Genomic DNA, 6,000 nt, shown 5'->3' on the forward strand with positions numbered 1-6,000 from the left:
CCAGGGTCGCGGAGGAGGGCTCCCCAGGCAGGCGGCCAGATGCCACGCTCCGGGCTGGGCCCTGCTCTCTGCCCCACAAGCCCTTGCTCTGCTGCCGCCCTGGCCTCCCAGCGCCCTCAGCCCTTCTAGCGGCCCGGCCTCGCCTCTGCGTTCCCAGCCTATCTCTGCTCTGGACAGCTATCTCCGGCCGGGCGCGGCTGCCCTAGATAGCGGGCATCGGGCGGGCCGGGAACGCCTGGGGCACCCCGCCCCAGTGCCCAAGCTGGGCCGAGTGAGGTCACGCAGCGGCCCCTGGTGACCGGCTGGCCTGGGGGCTCTGGGCTCTGTGTCCAGCACCCCGTCAGGGAGCCTGGATAACTAGGTCTCAAACAGCCCCTCCCAACCCCAGGCCCAACCTAGCCTGGGCCCAGGGGGGCCTCGGTGCTAGTCCGCAGCCCCTGCACCCCCTCTCCAGGGCTGTCCTCTGGAGGGACCGTCACTCCTGGGGGCACAGGGGGTATCCAGGCAGCAAGGGCAACGTGACCGGGGCAGGCCTCCCTCAGAGGGAGGATGGTGGCCGCACGTGTGGGTGGGGGATGGCCTGGCCCCCGGGAGCCCAGCGCGGGGGGGCGCTGAAGCTGGGGCGGGCACGGGCCTCCGAGGCCAGCAGAGCCAAAGACGCTGGGATCCCGTTGGCCGGCCCAGGCCACAGCCGGGTGGGGGGTGACCCGTGGCCATGGCTCGCCTCCTGGGTGACCCCTGGGCCCGCTCGTTGCGTGAGGCACCACAGGCAGCCGGTTTTCCGGCCCCCATTCATTTCACAAGCTCCCGAGATCGCAGACACGAAGGACCGAATTGCACCGGGCCCCACTTCCTCTTTGCTTCGCCGTCGCCGTCGGCCTTACGGGAAGTGAGCAGAGACCGGCTCTCCCGGCCGGGGCCTCATCGGGGTGCAGACCTCTGACGGCCCGGTGTCACGAGCCCTTGGCGAGTCCCCGAAGCTGCCTCCCGGGCTCCGCGAGACAGGCCAGGGGTGGTGCCTGGCACCAGCCAGCCTTGGTCCGCCCAGGGCTCGGCCTCTAGGTTGCCGGCCGTCACCGGGATACGATGACTCCGGGGTCCGTTTTGCAAATGGCGTAACAGAGGCGCACGGGGGGGAAGAGCCTCTTCTGCCGTCTTGTCCAGGGGCACATCTGCTCCTTTCTATAAAAATCGCATGCAGCAAATAAGACAGGCCTCTTTTCTCATCTCACAGGGGAGGAAACTAGGGTCCACAAGGAGACGTCCAGCCTCCAGGGGCCCCCGAAATTCTTCCTCCTCCTCCAGGAAGCCCTCTTGGACCACACCACCTAGAAGGGGTCTCAGCCTCCCTAGAAGGGGACCCCTGCCCTACCTGCTGCTACCCTCGGCTCACAGCCACGCTGGGCCTCGCCCCACCCAGCAGTAGCCCCTCGGGGGCAGTTTGGGGACAGCAGGCTCTTCCTCGCCTTTCTCCGCTGGACTCGGTGCACATCAGGCCCTCCCTATATACTTGCCGATCCCCTCGGTTTCTTCACCCACAGAAGGGGTGAGGGTGCTCACGTTGTTGGGTCAGCGTGCAGGGGGAGGGCTCTGGCCTGGGAGCTCCCCGAGGGGAGGGTCACCCGGTGAGGACCGGCTGCTGAAGCAGGACAGACGGTACTGTGTGGGGGCTTCCTGCTGGCAGCTCAAGGTGCCTCATTGCAGAACAGCCAGGCCGTACCTGCTCAGGGTAGACGGACGGGCAGACGCGGAGGCGGGAAGAGGGGAAACAGAGGTCCCGCCGCTGGCACGGCCGCCCCCCGCCCCTGCCCCCCGGCCGCCCGGGACGGTTCCCACAGAGCCAGCCCGCCCTGGACGCGGCCGCCTTTCTTCCTCCCATTTTACAGCGGGTCCTACGCATCTTGCCCGACAATAAACCTGAGTTCACAGCATCTTTTCCTTTGAAAGAATGAATCCCCGTTCCGACCGGACCCTCTCCCACGCCTCTCCCGCAGTAATTAGCCAGGCAGACTATCACCCCACTCTCGCCCTCGCCCCCCCCACCCCCGCCCGGGAGTTCCCATCCCGGGCCCCTGGCAGGGGGGGCCGGGGCAGCCACAGAAGTGTGTTGCCTCGGGCCGGGCAGGCCTGGGCCCCCGTGTCCTTTCTCCCGTTTCGGCTGGCGGCTGGCGGGGAGTTGACTGCCCTGCAACGCGGTGCTCTACCCAGCCCTTCCTGGCTGGCTCTGCACCTGTCTCCAGCCCTCGCGGGTTCGCTCCCGCTCGGCCCCATCCAGGGAGCAGCCGAGCACCGGGGCCAGGCTCAGACGCCAGCTGTTTTGGGGAGACCCCTGATAACCCCTAATCCGGCAAATGCTCCTGATAGGGGAGCCTCCTCTTGTCCACAATCCCCTTTATGAACAGCTGCCCCCAGCTCACAGGTGAGGCTCTCGGGACCAGAGAGGCAGACTCGCGGAAGGTCACCCAGCCGCACGGGGCCTCCTCTCCCGAGGTCCCTTTGTCACTCACGGTCTCCGCGAGGCACCGAGACTCACACCAAAGTCCCACGGCTCCAACCAGCCCCCACCCCCCCCCCCCCACCGCGAAGCTCGCCGACAGCCAGCACCGGGGCCGGGGGCTCGTTCCTGAACCCCGCAGCTCGTCCACACGGCAGCCCCAGCACAGACCCACCCGGAGCCGGCTCCCCGTGGGCTGACTCCACCAGTGGGGCTGCCTCTCCCAGCGACCCCAGCCCCGAACCCTGGGCTCGTCGAGTCCTCGAGCCAGCTGCCCCGCCTCCTTCCTCGGGGGCTCAGGAACCACTGTCCTGGCACCTTCAGCTCCTAAACCCTCCCAGAGGAGACCGGCTCTGGACCCGCTCCGGTCCCCGCGCCTGCCTGAGATACTGGCCGTTCCTTCTGCACCAGCAGCTCGCCTGGTGAGGGCCCCGTTCCAGAAGAGCCCGCAGACGGCACAGGCACGGGTGGACGTGTCCGCTCTCCGCCTCGGGTGCTGTCCTGGGCTCAGAGCCCCACGCTCCATCACTCTGGCCTCCCTCCTCAGGGACCGTGTCTCCCGGGCCTGCCTGGGTCCGGTGGGGGGGGGGGGGAGCGCAGGGACACGGCCAGATCCAAATCCTGTCACTCTCCCCGCTCCTCTGCACCCTCGTGGTGGCCCAGAGCTCTCGCCCTCACCCCCGACAGCCCTGAGGGTCTCCCCATGCCACCCTCTCTGGCCACCGCTTAAATCCAACCACGGTGACAAATCCCCGTCGGGACAGGGCAGGATGGAGTCCAGGCTACTGCAGGCAGGAGGGGGCCCGAGCCCCCGGCTCCTAATCCCCCACCCTGGCCACCGCCCAACAGCCAGGAGTTGGGTCCAGAGCCCCCCCACTCGTCGCCCTGCGGGGAGCAGAATGTTTGCACAGCTGGAAACACAGGAGCTGGCCTGCGACCCGGCCCCGCTTCAGTCTTAATTGGTCTTTCTGGAGGCAGGCGCGGGAGGAGGGCCTGAGCCGAGGAGGAAATCGGCTCCATCGGGAAGGATAACTCAGCTGGGGAGGAAGGGAGGGGGCTCTGGAATTTGCCGTCGGCTGGGGGTCGGGGAGGACTCACTTCCCTGGCCTTCAGGAACATGGTGGGGGGAGAGCCAAGCCCCTCGACATTTTCCCACCGCCATCCCCTCTGGAGGGAGAGCCAAGGCCAGGCATGTGATGGAGAAATTCTTGCCCCGGTGGGTGGGGTGGGGGGGTGCTGAGAGGATGCAGGGGTTGCCAGGTGCCCCACACCCCAGGCTGGGGCTCTGGAAAGCGGGGTGGAGGGGTGTGCTCCCGGGACACCGGGAGGATGTGCAGACCCCCGCCCTGCGGCCAGGTTCGGGACACGGGGATGCCCGGGCTGGTGAGGCAAGCAGGGGTCAGCCTTGTGGAGGGACCCCTCGGACCAATGGGCCTCAGTCTCCCCGGGCACACTGAGGCTGCCCGGAGCCAAAGGACACGTTCCCGGGAGCGGGAGAGACTGGGCAAGGTCCCGAGGTAGGGCCGGAGGAGGGTGCTCAGGGGAAGCTTGGCCGCAGGACAGGAGTGGAGGGGCCTCGAGTGCCGGGAAAGCGGGGCCCTGGGCTGCTCTGGTCGCCGGAGCTGATGAAGGCCTGGGCTCCGCTGCGGTGGTCCCCGAATTTCAGCCTGGGAAGCGGTCTAGCTCAGCCACTGGGCCTCTCTTCTGGGCTTTGTCTGCTCTGACCTCAGTGCTCCCCACCAGCTGGTCCCCTTGGGAAGGCCCTTCCTCCCACATCCCCCCAGGGGTCCCCGGGGCCCTCTCCTGCCCCCAGGGCCTGCCGCTCCCACAGATCAACCCGCTGCTGCCTGGCGAGCCCGCCTACGAGGAGCTCCCGGGTGCAGGAGGCTCTCGGTCAACTCTGAGGTCAAGTGTGAACGGCCTCTCACTCTACGGTCCAAATCGAGGCCTAGTTGTCAGCTGGCTGGACAGGAGGCGGCCACTTCCTGGGCTGGCTGGTGACTCACAGTCCCGTTTCTGGGAAAACTCCCCCCGCCCCCCAACCAGATCCGGATGGCGTGGAGCTCGGCCGAGCCGGGGCTAGCTGTGGGAAGTGTGGTTATAATTAGGGGCCGGGGGCCGAGGGAGCAGAAGGGGGGCCCAGGGGTGTGACGAGATGCCCGCCAGGAGGCCTCCTGCCCTCCTGGGCTGCTGGGCTGTGCTCTCTGAGCCTCCAGGCTCCAAAGGGACCTTTGGAGTCAAGCTCTTACACTCAGAGTTTGGCTGGAGCCCTGGAAGAAGCTGGTCTCAAGGCCTCAGGCCGAGGCCGCGCTGCCCTGGACCTCCCCAGCTCCGCACACTGGCCCTTCCTACTGAGCCAGGGTCCCAGGCCGTCCCCAGGAGGACCACATGAGGTTCCGCCCGAGCCCCTCCCGGGCCCTTCTAGTGATAAAAACACTGCCACCCGGGGGCTCGGGCCCTGCACGCAGCCTCGCTGACACCCGGGATAGCCCATGGGACCGGCAGCCCTGGGATCCCACGGCTCAGAGGGGCCGAGAAGCAGCAGGGCCAGGCTCCGGCCAGATCTGAGTGTCCAGAGGAAGCAGGCCACTCCTAGATGGGGCGGGGATGCGGGGTCCCTCCCCACGAGGCTTCCAGGCCACAGTCCAAATGCCGTTTGCTCAGCAGGTCCCTGGAAAAACATCCTTCTGGGAAGGCTCTGAGAAGGGCAGGAGGGGAGGAGGCCTCTGGCCAGGTCGGGAGCAGGGCCCGGGCCTCCCGCGGCAAACCGGAGTCCAGCCCTGGGCCGACCCCCAAATGCCGGCCCATTTGGCCTCCCACGGCCCCCCCCACCCTAGCCCACCGTAGGGACCACGGTGGCAACGAAGAGGACAGACGCCCGCCCCCGTGGGAGGTCCCGGGACCCTCGCGCGTCTTTGCTGTTGTTTTAACAGCTTTATCGAGATGGAGTTCACGTGGCATACGATTTCCCCACTTAAAGTGCTCGAGTCAACAATTGCGGTGCGTTCACAAACACCGGCAGGCATCACCGCAATCAATTTTGGAGCATTTTCTTCGGCTCAAGGAGAAATCCGAGTCCTCTGGCTGTCTCCCCCCGCCCCCGCCCTAAGGAACCCCCGAGCTACTCTCCGCCTCTGCGGATCCAACCGTCCTGACATTTCGTGCAGATGCGATCACATGCACACACCGTGCTCTTTGTGAGCAGCTTCCTTCGCTCCGCGCGACGCCCTCCGGGGCCATCCCTTCCCTGGCTGAGTAAGACCCCACCGCGCGGGCCGAGCGTGTCCGTTTATCCCGCACAGTGGTCCCACTTTTGGGCTGCGGTGACTGGGGCCTTGTGCACGTGTGTCCTCACTTCTCCTGGGCACACGCCAGCCGAGGAGAGGCCGGGCTGGATGCACCCCGGACCCCCACACTGTGACGGTGCCTTAGCCCCTCTGGTCAGCCCTGGGCGCCAGGAAGGCCAGGGGCCTGTTCCACTGGAGCATAAGGTACCCTGGCCGGCC

This window comes from Panthera leo, chromosome D4, assembly GCF_018350215.1.
Source record: "Panthera leo isolate Ple1 chromosome D4, P.leo_Ple1_pat1.1, whole genome shotgun sequence".
In the NCBI taxonomy this organism is placed as follows: domain Eukaryota; kingdom Metazoa; phylum Chordata; class Mammalia; order Carnivora; family Felidae; genus Panthera; species Panthera leo.